The 16,475-nt window shown below is 36.7% G+C and overlaps 1 protein-coding gene across 11 annotated transcripts in view; it reads left to right on the forward strand.

The window, feature by feature from the left end:
- The window catches only part of Wdpcp (WD repeat containing planar cell polarity effector), a 406,541-nt gene that overhangs the window by 284,082 nt on the left and 105,984 nt on the right, over window positions 1-16,475 (forward strand). The window lies entirely within an intron of this gene.

The raw sequence follows: 16,475 nt of genomic DNA on the forward strand, positions 1-16,475 counted from the left end.
AAACAATTTCAGCTTTGCCCAGGTTACTATGATACAGGCTGTAGGTTTCTGATCTATAGTCTTCATTATTTTGAGGTGTGTCCCCTGTATATCTAATTTGTTGCAGTTTTTTCATGAAGGAATGTTGAATCTTATATTATTTTTCTGCATCTATTGAGATCATCATATGCTTTTATTATTTTCATGTGTTGTATCATGTTTATGATTTACACGTTGAACTACCCTTGCATTTCTGTGATGAAGACAACTTGATGATGCATGATTTTCTAATGTGATGTTGAATTTCATTTTCTAGGTTTTGTTTTGTTTTGTTTTGTTTTTTGAGACAGGGTCTCACTACATAATCCAGGCTGGGCATGAATTTACTATGTAGCACAGGCTATCCACAAACTCATAGCAATGTGGTGCACATGGACCAGAGCTGCCTGGGTGCCTGCAGGTCCCACTGAGGACCCTGCCCAGATTCCAGTAGCTTGGGACCACAGGCAACAGACAAAGGCCTGCCAGGAAAAGAGCTACTCAGGCACACAAGCAACAGCCAGAGGCCTGCCCAGCTACCATTGGTAAGTGCATGCAGACCCCAGCCAGAGCCATGCTCAGACACCAGCAACTTGGGCACACAGCCCCCAGCCAAAGATCCTCCAAAATAACAGCTATACAGGGGGGCAGGCCCCAGCCAGAGGCACATCCGCCTACCATCCCAAGTTTGCACATGCCACAGCCAGAACCCTGTCAGGACAACAGGGCAGCACAGGGATCCAGAAGGGCACCATTATGAACCCAGGAATTGGCACAGTGGTGAGGAGCAGAAAAAAGGCCTCTCAGTGTCTTGCTGAGAATTGAAGACCACAGGGTGAGCAAAAATACACCTCAACAAAGGCAAAACAGGGTACATCTGTTGAAATGAGAAGACACATAAACAAGTCTCAAAACCAGACTTACAGATCACCTAAGGCAACCACAAAGGGCAAGGAGATAGAACAGTCTGATACTCACACACCTGGACTCCCTGAACTGGCAACAAAAGAGGAACTGAAAAGCATGAAATCAGAAGTAATTTCTCAGATAACAATAGAGATTGTGTCCATAGTACAAGACATGATTAATAACTCTAGAATAGATACAGATAAAAAAAATAGAGGAGCAGAGGAACATGATGGAATACCAACATAGGAAACAAACCAAAGCCATAACACAGATTCAAACAGATACCCAAGACATTAAAAAGTCCACTGATAGTTGACTCAGAAGAATGAGCCAATGTGAGAACACAATATCAGATGTAGAAGACAGGATTGCAATTAGTGACCAGGAAAATAAAAATTCTTAAAAATAGTACGGGACTGTGAGAAATCAACCCAGCAGCTGCTAGATGATGCAAAGAAGAATAATACAAAACTGATCAGAATAAATGAAGAAACAAGAGACAGTGGAAATGATACAAAAACAACTATTCACAGAAATAATGGCACAAAGCTCCCCAAGCTGGGGAAAAGAACTTGGCATACAGATAAGTGAGATATATACAACTCCAACTAGCTGTGATGAAAAAAATAATAGTTAAGATTCCAGAAACCCAACAGAAGATAAAAATTCTATAAGCAATTAAAAAAAAAAAAGAAACAAATCACATACAAAGGAAGGCCCATCAGAATCACAGCAGACTTCTCAGCACAAAGCCTTATGGCAAGAAGAGCCTGGAGTGAAGTATTTCAAGCCCTAAAACAAAACAACCTACAAACCAGATTGATGTACCCTGCAAAACTGTCTTTCAAAATTGATGGAGAAATAATATACTCTCATGACAAAGAGCACCTGAGGAACTTCATAAATACTAAACCAGCACTTCAAATAATTTCAAACAATATTCTAGGAAAAGACAACAAGGATCACAATGCCAAGAAGCCCAGCACAATGAATCCATTGGGCATGACAAGAAATTAAATGCAAAGGGGGAGAATCCAACAAAAAGAAAAGATCATGACAAGTATAAGTCAATACATATCACTTATAACTATTAATGTCAATGGCCTCAACCTACCAATCAAAAGAAATATACTGGCAGAATGGGTCAAGAAGCAAGATCCAACAATATGCTGCCTATAAGAAACACAACTCAAAGAGAAACTCATAGACTGAAAGTTAAAGGGTGGAAAAAGTATTCAACGCGACAGGAACCTCAAAAAAGCAGGAGTAGCTATCCTCTTTGCAGATCAAGTGGATTTCACACCAACTCTGATTAAAAGAGACAAAGAAGGACACTACATCCTTGTAAATGAAACAATCCAAGAGGAAGAGATGACAGTCATAAATATATATGCACCAAATACTAGTGTGCCAAACTACATAAAACAAATACTAACAGACATGAAAAATAAAATAAGCACAAATACAGTAGTAGTGGGGGACCTCAATACCCCACTGTCACAAAGAGATAGATCAACTAGACAAAAATTAAACAATGAAATATTAGAACCAATCAAACTCTTGAACTTAACAGTCCATTTGGACTTAACAGATGTTTACAGAGTGTTCGACCCCACAAAAACAGAATACACATTCTTTTCAGCTGCATATGGGTCATCCTCCAAAATAGACCACATACTTGCTCATAGAACATGTTTAAGTAAGTGCAAAAAATACATGAAGTTATCCCTTCTATATTATCAGATCATAGTGTGATGAATGTGGAGACCAATAGCAAAAGAAACCACAAGAATTTCATAAATACATGGAAACTGAACAAAACACTTTTGAAGAACCAGTGGGCTGAAGAGGAAATTAAAGAAATCAGACAGTTTCTACAATAAAATGACAATACTGATGCAACATCAGAATATATTAGACACAGTGAAAGAAGTTTTATGAGGGCAGTTCATAGCAGTGAATACTCATATTAGGAAAACAGAGTGAGGTCAAATAAACCACTTGATGCTGAACCTCAAGCTTCTAGAAAAAGAGCAGGACAAACCCAAAGCTCATACAAAGGAAGAAATTGTAAAGATAAGAGCAGAAATTAGTGTAATGGAGACTAAGAGAATGATACAGTAAAATCAAATGAAGCAAAGAGTTGGTTCTTCGAAAGAATAAACAAAATTGACAAAGCCTTAGCCAACCTTATCAAAAAAAGGAAAGAAAAGGCCCAAATCTATGCAAATAGAAATGAAAAGGGTGAAATTAGAAAGGACCCAGCAGATTCCAGGGGATCATCAATAATTACTTTGAGAAGCTATATGCCAATAAGATGGAAAACACAGACAAAATGGACAGATTCCTAGGTACATAAGAATTACCATAGTTGAAAGAAGTCCTAAAAATTCTAAACAATCCAATGTCAATCAATGAACTTAAAAACATAATTTAAAACTTACCAACTAAGAAAACCCAGGTCCTGATGGCTTCATTGCCAAATTCTACAAGACATTTAGAGAGGAACTACTGCCACTACTGTTTAAACTCGTCAATGAAATTGAAAGGGAAGCAATACTCCCAAATTCATTCCTGGAAGCAAGCATCACCTTGATCCCCAAAGCAGAGAAAGACCCAACTGAAAAAGAGAACTATAGGCCAATCTCACTAATGAACATAGATGCAAAAATCCTTAAGAAGATACTGGCAAATAGAATGCAGTAGATCATCAAGAAGATCATATACCCTGACCAAGTGGGATTCATCCCAGGGATGCAGGGATGGTTCAACATAAACAAATCAATAAATGTAATACACTATATCAATAGAGCCAAAGACAAAAACCATATGATCATCTCAATAGATGCAGAAAAAGCATTTGACAAAATCCAACATGCATTTATGATAAAAATCATACAGAAAATTGGAACAGACGGTCTCTACCTCAATCTGATAAAAGCCATCTGTGAAAAACTAACAGCCAATATCATAATAAATGGCCAAAAACTGAAATCAGGAATAAGACAAGGATGTCAACTATCACCACTCCTGTTCAATATAGTTTTGGAAACATTAGGCACAGCAATTAGATAAGAGAAAGAAAGAAATGGAATAAAGATAGGAAATGAAGAAGTCAAATTGTCATTATTTGCAAATGACATGATACTCTGTATAGAAGACCCCAAGAACTCCACCAAAAGTCTTCTAGACTTAATAACCAAAGTCAGTAAAGTAGCTGGAGACAAGGTCAACACAGAAAAATCAATAGCTTGTCTCTACATGAACAGTAGACTCACTGAGAGAGAAATAGGGCAAACAAGTCCTTTCACATTATCATCCAAGAAACTGAAATACCTAGGAATCAACCTAACAAAAGAAATCAAAGACCTCTTCTTCTCTGAAAACTACAGCACTCCGAAAAGAGAGATTGGAGATGATGTCAGAAAATGGAAAGACATCCCTTGCTCCTGGGTGGGAAGGATCAACATAGTGAAAATGGCCATAGTTCCAAAACTGCTGTATAAATTCATTGCAATCCCAATTGAAATCCCAGCAGCACACTCAAGGACCTTGAGAATACAATCCAAAAATTCTTTTGGAACAAGAAGACACATAGAATAGTAAAACCAATTCTAGGTAATAGAGATATGGCAGGGGATATCACAACCCCCAACTTGAAACTATACTACAAAGCTACTGTGATAAAAACAGCATGGTACTGGCAAAGAAACAGACTTGAAGACCAGTGGAACAGATTAGAAGTTGGAAAAACAACTCCAGACACACTCAGCCACCTCATCTTCAACAAAGGAGCCAAACACTCTCACTGGAGGAAAGATGGCCTCTTTAATAAATGCTGCTGGCAAAATTGGGTTTCAACTTGCCTGAGATTAAAACTATACCTATATCTCTTACCATGCACTAAACTAAAATTGAAATGAATTAAAGATCTAAATATTAAAACAGAAATACTAAACCAGCTGAAAGAGAGCTTAGGTAGAACTCTTGAAACATTGGTGTAGGAAAAGATTTCATGAATAAAACCTCAGTTGCACGTCAACTAACACAAAGAATCAAGTGGGAACTCTGCTTGTTAAAAAGCTTCTACACAACAATGGAAACCACCAACAGCATGAAATGACATCCCACAATGTGGGAAAAAAATTTTTACCAGCTCTTCCTGAGACAAAGGTCTACTATCTAGAATATATAAAGAACTTTAAAAAATCAGACCTCCCAAATTTAAAGACCCAATCCAAAAAACGAGCATCTGAAATTAACAGACATTTCACAACCAGAGAAGTAGAAATAGCAAATAAACATAACAAAAAATTGCATCATTCTAGAGATGCAAATGAAAACAATGCTGAGATTACACCTCACCCCAGAAAGAATGACTGCTATTAAGAAATCAACCAATAACAAATGCTGGCGGGGCTATGAAGAAAGAGGAACTCTGCTCCACTGCATGTGGGAGTGTTGACTGGTGCAACCACTGTGGAAATCAGTATGGAAATACCTCAAAGAACTAGGACTGGAAGTCCCATTTGACCCAGCTGCTCCCCTGCTGGATATCTTCCCCAAAGAATTTAAAGAATCATACCACAGCAATATACGCACACCCATATTTAAGGGGCACTGTTTGTAATAGCTAAAACTTGGGAACAGCTCAATTTGCACATCAACTGGTGACTGGATAAAAAGGATGTGTTTTTTTAATAAAATGGACTACTACTCAGCCAAAAAGAATGAGAAAGTAGAGACATTTATACTAAAGGGATGCACATCGAGGCCGTACTCTTAATTGAAATAAGTAGGACACACATGTAAATACTGAATAGTATCCCTGGTGTTAGAAATTGAAAGTGTAAATAAGGATCAAAAGGCATAATAAATAATGTGAAATAGGAAGAAAAAGGTCCAAAGGGGAAGTGTAAGTGGGAGGGGTTGGGGAAAGAAAAAAAGGGAATGGAATATGAAGAAGCAAATAATGGACACAAAGTCTTTGTAAATAAGTAGAGTGGAGGGGTTGAAAGGAGGGCAGGTGAAAGGGGAAAAAATAAGAACGAAGATATATTATGTAAAGGTTCAAATTTCCAATGATGAATGTCATTATATTATATACCTAAAATGTGCCAATAAAATTAATTTTTAAAAACACTCATGGCAATCTGAGTGCTGGAATTGGCGGTTTGCACCACCATACAATCTAGCTTCAGTTTGCGAGTATTTCCTGAGATTTTTTTTTACATATATGTTCATCAAGGATATTGGTCTATGAATTTCTTTTTGTTGTTGTATTTCTGTTTAGTATTGGCATCAGGATAATGCTGCCCTATAACAAGAGTTTAGTACAGTTACTTCCATTTCAACATTTTGAGTAGTTTAAAAAGAATTAGAATTTGTTGTGTAAATGTTTTGTTGAATTCAGCAGTAAAATCATCAGCTCTTGCACTTTTTAATAGACAGACTTTTAATTACTGCTTCAATCTCATTATTCATTATTGGTGATTTAGATTTTCTGTTTTTTCTTGATTCAGCTTTGGTAGGTTGTATATATTCAGAAATGTATGTTTTTCTAGATTTTCCAGATTTTTAGCATATATTGTTCATAATAGTTTCATATGATCTTCTGTATTTGTGTCCCATTATTTGTAATGTCTTCTTCTTCATCTCTGATTTTATTTGCTTGGGTCATTTGTTTTCTTGGTTAGGCTAGCTAATGTCAATTTTATGTTTTCAAAAAACAAACTCTTTGATGTTATGGATATTTTTATTTCAATTTTATTTACACTGTGATCTTTCCTTCTGCTAATTTTGCTTTGGTTTGTTCTTGCTTTTCTAAGTCTTTGTGGTACACTGGTAAGTTCTTTGAGAGTGTTTTTTAATGTGTGCATTGATGTATTTGTTACTATAAATTTATCTCTGCTTTTGCTGTATCCCAGAGATTTCGATATGTTGTCCTGTCATTCTAAATTGTTTGAAGAAATTTTTTGATGTCCTTTTTAATTCCTTCAGTTAACCACATTTCACAGCACGTTTTTCAGTTTCCATGTATTTGTGTGTTTTATATTTGTTTGTTGTACTTTGTTCCTTTGTGATCTGAGAAGATACATGATGTAGTTTCACTGTTTTAAAATTATTTGAGGCCTTACTTGTGACCTAACATATCACCTGTCCTACAGAATGTTCCATGTACTGACAAAAATGTGTATTCTGCTGTTTGATGAAATATCCTGTAAATATCTGTTCAGTCCATTTGCACTGTAGTATCATTCAACACAGATGTTTCTTGTGGATTTCTGTCTGGGTAATCTTTCCAGTGTGGAAAGTATGGTGATGAAGTTCTCAAATATTTTTTCCTTTTTTAAAAATTTGATTTTTATTAGGACATGTTTGTAGTACTGGTACATGTACATAACACATTTCAATCCTGTTTTTTTTTCCCCTTCCCTTCACCCCTTTTATTTTGCCAGCATCAGATTTATTTTATAAAATCTTATAAAGCTGGGGCCGGGGATCTAGCTCACTGGTTCTGCCACCTGCCTCGCAAGTGGAAGGAACCAAGTTCGATCCCCAGTACCAAGAAAACAAGAAAGAAAGAAAAAAAAATCTTATAAAGTTAACTATCACATATACAAATTGAAGACCAGACTAATAGGCCAAAAAACGTATGGAACATGTAAGACAGTTGTACTAAGTCAAGGTACACTTTTAGATATGTTGTCTGTGATGGACTACAAGAACTGGTTTTTTTTCTTTTTTTTTGTACCAGGGATCAAACTTGGGTCCTTGCTCTTGCGAGGCAGGTGGCAGAACCACTGAGTTAAATCCCCAGCCCCCCAAAAAACTGTTTTTTTTCTTTCTGTTTTTTTTTTTCTGATTTCCTGTCTTTTATTGTTTTTCCCATAACAGAAACCATGCCATGTTTAGGCTTGTGTGCCTTCACTTAACATGATGGTCTCAGGGTGCATCCATTTTCCTACAAATAACTCATTTATCCTTCTTTATGGCAGAGTAGTATTCCACTATGTGTAAATTCTTCATTCATCTTTTGATACACACAGGCTATTTCTAAGATTTAGCTATTATGAATTGTGCAACTATAAACTCTGTGGTATGATCTCTTTACCTCTTCTGGGAAGATACTTAGAAGGGAAATACAGGGTCAACTGGAATTTCTATTTGTAGTTTTTGATTTCCATAGCGGTGTATTAGATTACACTCCCACCAACAATGAAGATGTGTTCCTTTCTCTCCATGCCCTCACCAATATTTGTTGTTAGTTTACTTTCTTGGTGGTAGCAATTTTTTCTGGAGTGAGATGGAATCTCAGTGTTGTTTTAATTTGCATTTCTCAAATGGACAGCAATGCTGACCATTTTTTTCATGTATTTATTGGCCATTTGTATGTCTTTATTTGAGAAGTGACTATTCATTTCAATTGTCCACTTTTTGAGTAGGTCTTTAAATTTGGGAGCCTAATTTTTTTATTTCTTTATATATCCTAGATATTAGTCCTTTGAGAAGTAGTTGGCAAAAACTTTTTCCCATTCTGTAGGGTTTCTCTTCAGTCTGTGGTTTCCTTTGTTATCCAGAAACTTTTTTTTTCCAGTACCGGGGATTAACTCAGGACCTTGTGTGTCCAAGGCAGGTGCAGTGCCACTGAGCTAAATCCCTGGCCCCAGAAACTTTTTAAATTAGATGTGATCCCATTTGTGATTCTTTGTATTACTTCTTGTGCAACCAGGGTTTTGTTCAGAAGTCTTACCTATTTTGTCTTTCAGCAGTTTGTTTTTGTTCGAATGTTTAGATCTTCAATCCATTTTTATTTTAGTTTAATGCATGGTGAGAGATATGGTTCTAAGTTCAATCTTCACCATATGGCTAGCCAGTTTTCTCAGAACCATTTGTTAAAGAAGCTATGTTTCCTCCAGCAAAGGAGATTCGGCCCCTTTGTCAAAGATAACATTGCTGAATGTGGCTGGAGTTGTTTCTTTATCTTCTATTCTGTTCCACTGATCCACAAGTCTGTTTTTTGCCAATACCATGCTTTTTATCATTGTAGCTTTGTAATGTAACTTGATGTCTGGGATCATTATGCTCTCTGCCTTGCCCTTGTTGCCCAGAATTGCTTTTGCTATTCTAGGTCTCTTCTGGTTCCATATGATTACTTTCTCCAGATCTGTAAGAAATGTTAATGGTATTTTTATTGGGACTGCATTAACCACTTAACAGTTTACCCTGAGCGTCACTCTGGGAGCGTATTTGTTTACGTACTGATTATCCTGTGCATTACTCGAGCAGGTGTCATTTCAACTAGTTGATTCTTAAATAAATTTAATAAAATTGTTTTTATATTTCCTGTTATTTCTTATAAAAATTAATGAAAACAGACAACTTTCGTTCATCCTGTATTTAAATAATTGGACTGGTAAGTGGTTAAATCTATATAACAATTTTAGAAGTGTGGTCATTTTGATTATATTGGTTCTGCCCATACAAGAACAGAGGACATAGCTTCATTTTCTGATGTCCTCTTCAATCTCCTTTTTCAGAGTACCATAGTTTTCATTGTAGAAGTCTTTCAATTCCTTAGTAGGTTAATTCCTAAATACTTCGTTTTTCTCGATGCTATTGTGATAGTTTCCTTTATTTCCTGCTCAGTGAGTTTGTTATTAGTGTACAAGAACACTATTGGTTTTTGAGTGTTGACTTTGTATCCTGCTACACTAATGAATTTGATTAGTTCCAGAAGTCCTTTGGTGGCATTTTGGGGCCCTTCTAGGTAGAGGATCATGTCATCTGCAAATAATGATAATTTAACTTCTTCCTTCCTAATCATATCCTTTATTTCTCTTGTGTAACTGTTTTAATGTTTCAAGAACTATAATGAACAGAAACAGTGATGGTGGACATCCTTGTCTAGTTCCTAATTTAAAGAGAAAGCTTTCAGCTTCTCTCCATTTAGTATGATGTTGACCATAGATGGCTTTTATCATATGGGAGAAATACCTTCTACTCCAATTTTCTTCAGGGTTTTTTTTTATCATAAATGGGCATTGGATTTTGTCCAGTGATTTTTCTGTATCTATTGAGATGATCATGATTCTTGTCCTTGCTTCTGTTTATGTGGTGTAGTACATTTATTGCTTTGTATGAGTTGAACCATCCCTGCATCCCTGGAATGACTCTTACTTTGTCATAATATATGATCTTTCTTATGATTTGCTGCATTCTGTTTACCAGTATCTTACTGAGGATTTTTGCATGTATATTCATTAAAGAGATTGGTCTGCGGTTCTCTTTTTTGGTTGGGTCCTTTTCTGGTTTCAGAGTCAGTGTAATGGTAGCTTCCAGGAAAGACTTAGGGAGTACTTCTTTATCTTTGATTTTATTAAGGAGTTTGAGGAATACTGATTTAGATCATCTCTGAAGTTCTTGTAGAATGTGGCAATGAATCTGTTGGGACCTGAGCTTTTCTTAGTTGGTGATTTTTCATTACTTCTTCAATTTCACTTACTGATATTGGCTTCTTCCGATTTATATCTTCTTGCTTCAGCTTTGGTAGTTCATGTGTATCTAGGAAGTTATGCATTTCTTCTGAATTTTCCATTTTATTACAGTACAGATTCTCAAAGTAGTTACCAATAATCTCTGAATTTTGGCAGAATCCATTGTGATTCAACTTTTTTCATTTTTATTTGCATGGATTTGGATCCTTTCTTTCCTCATTTTCTAAGACTGGCTAAGGATTTATTTTGTTTAATCTTTCAAAGAACCAACTCTTTGATTCATTGATTCTTTTTACTTTTACTCTTTATTTCATTGATATCTGCCCTGATCTCTATAATTTCCTTCCTCATAGTAGCTTTGGTTTTGGATTGTTCTTGTTTTTGTAGAACCTTGAGGTGCATCATTAGGTTATTTGAGCTCATTCTGTTTTTCTGATCTGGGAATTCCCCACTATAACCTTCCCTCTTAGGACTGTTTTCATTGTGTCCCATGGCAGAGACCTCTGTAGCTAGGATCCAGTACCCACCTGCCAAGTGTGCAACACAGGCCTGAGAAAATAAATACACTAAGAGATAGAACTAAGAGAGAGAAAGTGGGGATCCCAGAACAACCAATGCTGGTGCAACCGAAAAAGACTCCAGACAGTCCCAGGCACTGACTTTTATTGATAGTCAATTGAGGAAAAGGCAACATGTAGTTTATATGGAAATTAATGTAAACAAGGCTCATAAAGGACAAGACAAAGCATTCTCAAATTAGGAACAGAATAGACAAAATATATGATTGTAATTGGAATATTGTCCTTCTAGTCTGAAGGTTTTAATTGTGGGAATGGAATTTGGGTGCAAGTTACTCTGACCTCGGCACATAGGCTTCAGCCAGACTCACTTCCTTTTTTTTTTTTTTTTTATTAAATTCTTTTATTGGTACATTGTAGGTATACAACACAATTACATTTCTCATTGGGAATTGTACCTTTACATAATGCATCTTGGTTCTTATTTTTTCCCCATTCCTACCCCTCCCTTCACGCCCTCCACCCTTCCCTATTTACAAAGACTTTATTTCCATTTTTTCCATTTCTCATCATTTTTCCTTCCCCTTCTTTCCTTTCCCCTGCCCCTCCCATTACCCCTACCCCTTTGGACCTTTTCTTCCTATTTTACATTTTTGATTATTCATTCTAATCATTGGTACATTTTAGGTATACAATATAATGACATTCATCATTGGAAATTTGCACCTTTACATAGTCTCTCTTGGTTCTTCTTTTTCACCCTTGCCCAGCCCTCCCTTCAACCCCTCCAGTCCTCCCTATTTACAAAGATTTTGTTCCTATTTTTCCATTTTCTCATATTAATCCCATTCCCTTCTATCCTTTCCCCTAGCCCTCCCACTTCCTTCCCCTTTGCCCCTTTTCTTCCTATTTCACATTACCTATTATACATTTTAGTCCTTATTTACACTTTCAGTTTCTCACACCAGAGAAACTATTCAGAATTTATACATGTGTGTCCTATTTATTTCACTTAAGAATATGTCCTCAATGTGCATCCACTTAGCTATAAATGTCTCTAATTTCTCATTTTTTATGGCTAAGTAGTAATCCATTTTATTAAAAAACCACATTTTCTTTATCCAGTCTCCAGTTGATAGACATTTAGGCTATTTCCAAGTTTTAGCTATTACAAACTGTGCTGCTATGAACATGGGTGCACATATATCACTGTGGTATGATTCTTTTAATTCTTTGGGGAAGAGCCCCAGCAGGGGAATAGCTGGGTCAAATGGGACTTCCAGTCCTAGTTCTTTGAGGTATCTCCATACTGATTTCCACAGTGGTTGCACCAGTCTACACTCCCACCAGCAGTGGATCAGGGTTCCTCTTTCCCCACAGCCCCGCCAGCATTTGTTATTGGTTGATTTCATGATAGCAGCCATTCATTCTGGAGTGAAGTGGAATCTCAGCACTGTTTTCATTGGCATCTCTCAAATGCCCAGTGATGTTGAACATTTTTTCATGTATTTATTTGCTATTTCTACTTCTTTGTCTGAGAAATGTCTGTTCATTTCAGATGCCCATTTTTGGATTGGGTCTTTAAATTTGGGAGGTCTGATCTTTTTAAGTTCTTTATAGATTCGAGATAGTAGACCTTTGTCTGAGGAAGACCAGGTGAAGATTTTTTTCCCACATTGTGGGTTGTCTCTTCACACTGCTGGTGGTTTCTCTTGCTGTGCAGAAGCCTTTTAATAAGAAGAGATCCCACTTGTTGATTGTTTGTGCTAGTTCATGGGCAACTGAGGTTTTGTTCATAAAATCTTTTCCTACACTGATGTCTTCAAGAGTTCTACCTAACCTCTGTTCCAACTGGTTCAGAGTTTCTATTTTAGTATTTAGATCGTTAATCCATTTTGATTTTAGTTTAGTGCATGGCGAGAGATATAGGTCTAGTTTTAATCTTTGGCAAGTTGAAGCCCAATTTTTCCAGCACCATTTATTAAAGAGGCTATCTTTCCTCCAGTGAGGGTGTTTGGCTCCTTTATCGAAGATGAGATGGCTGAGTGTGTCTGGCGTTGTTTCTGCATCTTCTAATCTGTTCCACTGGTCCTCAAGTCTGTTTCTTTGCCAGTACCATGCTGTTTTTATCACAGTAGCTTTGTAGTATAGTTGCAGGTTGGGGATTGTGATACCCCCTGCCATGTCTCTGTTACCTAGAATTGCTTTTGCTATTCTGGGTCTCTTCTTGTTCCAAATGAATTTTTGGATTGTTTTCTCAAGGTCTATGAAGTATGCTGCTGGGATCTCAATTGGAATTGCATTAAATCTATATAGCAGTTTTGGAAGTATGGCCATTTTCACTATATTAATCCTTCCTACCCAGGAGCAGGGGATGTCTGTCCATTTTCTGATATCATCTTCAATCTCTCTTTTCAGAGTGCCATAGTTTTCAGAGAAGAGGTCTTTGATTTCTTTCGTTAGGATGATTCCTAGGTTTTTCAGTTTTTTGGATGCTATTGTGAATGGAATTATTTGCCCTATTTCTCTCTCAGGGAGTCTGTCATTGGTGTAGAGGAAAGCTATTGATTTTTGTGTGTTGACCTTGTAACCAGCTACTTGACTGAATTTGGTTATTAAGTCTAGAAGACTTTTGATGGAGTTCTTGGGGTCTTCTATATAGAGTATCATGTCATCTGCAAATAATGACAATTTGACTTCTTCATTTCCTATCTTTATTCCTTTTATTTCTTTCCCTTGTCTAATTGCCGTGGCTAATGTTTCCAGAACTATATTGAACAAGAGTGGTGATAGTGGACATCCTTGTCTTGTTCCTCATTTTAATGTGAAGGATTTCAGTTTTTGACCATTTAGTATGATATTGACTGTTGGTTTTTCATAGATGGCTTTTATCAGATTGAGGTAGAGACCATCTATTCCAATTTTGTGTAGGGTTTTTATCATAAATGCATGTTGGATTTTGTCAAATGCTTTTTCTGCATCTATGGAGATAATCATATGGTTTTTGTCCTTGGCTCTATTGATATAGTGTATTACATTAATTGATTTTCATATATTGAACCATCCCTGCATCCCTGGGATGAATCCCACTTGATCAGGGTGTATGATCTTCTTGATGATCTTCTGCATTCTGTTTGCCATTATCTTACTAAGGAATTTTGCATCTATGTTCATTAGTGAGATTGGCCTATAATTCTCTTTTTCAGTTGGGTCTTTCTCTGCTTTGGGGATCAAGGTGATGCTTGCTTCCAGGAACGACTTTGGGAGTATTGCTTCCCTTTCAATTTCATTGAAGAGTTTAAACAGTAGTGGCAGCAGTTCCTCTATAAATGTCTTGTAGAATTCAGCAGTGAAGCCAGCACGGCCCAGACTTTTCTTAGTTGATAAGATTTAATTACATTTTCAATTTCATTGGTTGATATTGGGTTGTTCAGAGATTTTAGGTCTTCTTCGTTCAACTTTGGTAATTCCTATGTATCTAGGAATCTGTCCATTTCTTCTGTGTTGTCCATCTTATTGGCGTATAGGTTCTGGAAGTAGGTATTGATGATCCTCTGGATTTCTGCTGGGTCTGTTGTAGTTTCACCCTTTTCATTCCTAATTGCATGGATTTGGGCCTCTTCTTTCCTTTTTCTGACAAGGTTGGCTAAAGGTTTGTCAATTTTGTTGATTCGTTCGAAGAACCAACTCTTGGCTTCATTGATTTTTTTGTATCATTCTCTTAGTCTCCATTGCATTGATTTCTCCTCTGATCTTTATAATTTCCTCCCTTGTATGAGCTTTGGGGTTGTCCTGTTTTTCCTTTTCTAGAAGCTTGAGGTTCAGCATCACGTTGTTTAATTGGGCTCTTTCTGTTTTCCTAATATGCATATTCACTGCTATGAATTTCCCTCATAAGACTGCTTTCATTGTGTCCCATAGATTCCGACATGTTGTATTGTCATTGTCATTTAATTGAAGGAACTGTCTGATTTCTTCTTTAATTTCCTGTATGACCCATTGGTTATTCAGAAGTGTGTTGTTCAATTTCCACGTGGTTATGAAATTTTTGCAGTTTCTTTTGCTATGGATCTCCAATTTCATCGCGCTATGGTCTGATAATATACAAGGGATAACTTCAATTCCTTTGCACTTACTTAAACATGTTCTGTGTGTGAGTATGTGGTCTATTTTTGAGAATGACCCATGTGCAGCTGAGAAGAATGTGTATTCTGATTTTGTGGGGTGGAAGACTCTGTAAACATCTGTTAAGTTCATTTGTTCAAGAGTTCGATTGAGTTCTAGTATTTCATTACTTATTTTTTGTCTAGTTGATCTATCTATTTGTGACAGTGGGGTGTTGAGGTCCCCCACTACAATTGTATTAGTGCATATATGACTTTTCATGTCTGTTAGTATTTGTTTTATATAGTTGGGTGCACTAGTTTTTGGTGCATAGATATTTATGATTGTCATCTCTTCCTCTTGGATTGTTCCCTTTACAAGGATGTAGTGTCCTTCTTTATCTATCTTAATCAATGTTGGTTTGAAATCTACTTGATCTGCCAAGAGGATAGCTACTCCTGCTTTTCTTGGGGTTCCTGTCACATGGAATATTGTCTTCCACCCTTTAACTTTCAGTCTATGAGTTTCCTTTTGAATGAAGTGTGTTTCTTCTATGCAGCATATTGTTGGGTTTTGCTTCTTGACCCATTCTGCCAGTCTACTTCTTTTGATTGGTGAATTGAGACCATTAGTATTGATGGTTATAACTGAAACGTATTGACTTGTCATTGCCATGACTTTTTCTTTTTGTTGTGTTCTCCCCCTTTACATTTCATTTCTTGTCATGCGAGATGGGTTCATTCTGCTTTGCTTCCTGGGGTTGTGATCCTCAATGTCTGTTCCTAGGATATTGTGTCAAATTCTTTGGAGTGCTGGTTTGGTATTCACGAAGTTCCTAAGGTGCTCTTTATCATGAAAGTATCTTATTTCTCCATCCATTTTGAAAGATAGTTTTGCAGGGTACATCAATCTGGGTTGGAGGCTGTTTTCTTTTAGGGCTTGGAATATGTCACTCCAAGCTCTTCTTGCCTTGATGGTTTGTGTTGAGAAGTTTGCTGTGATTCTAATGGGCTTTCTTTTGTATGTGATTTGTTTGTTTTCTCTGACTGCTTGGAGAACTTTGTTCTTCTGTTGGGTTTCTGGAACCTTAACAATTATATGCCTATGTGTAGATTTTTTTTGATCAAGGCTATTTGGAGTCCTATATGCCTCACTTATCTGTATGTCAAGCTCTTTTCCCCTGCTTGGGATGTTTTCTGCCATTATTTCTGTGAAGAGATTTTTTTATGTCATCTCCACTCTCTCCTGTTTCTTCATTGAACCCAATCAGTCTTATGTTATTCTTCTTTGCATCATCTAGCAGCTGCTGGATTGATTTCTTGTGTTCCCTTATAATTTTGAAGCAGTTTTTCTTTTCCTGGTCACTAATTGCAATCTTATCTTCTATATCTGAAATTCTGTCCTCACATTGGCTCATTCTGCTGTGTAG

This window comes from Heterocephalus glaber, unplaced genomic scaffold (genome assembly GCF_053883595.1).
Source record: "Heterocephalus glaber isolate CG9 unplaced genomic scaffold, H.glaber_assembly_v1.0 deba00001457, whole genome shotgun sequence".
Lineage (NCBI taxonomy): Eukaryota > Metazoa > Chordata > Mammalia > Rodentia > Bathyergidae > Heterocephalus > Heterocephalus glaber.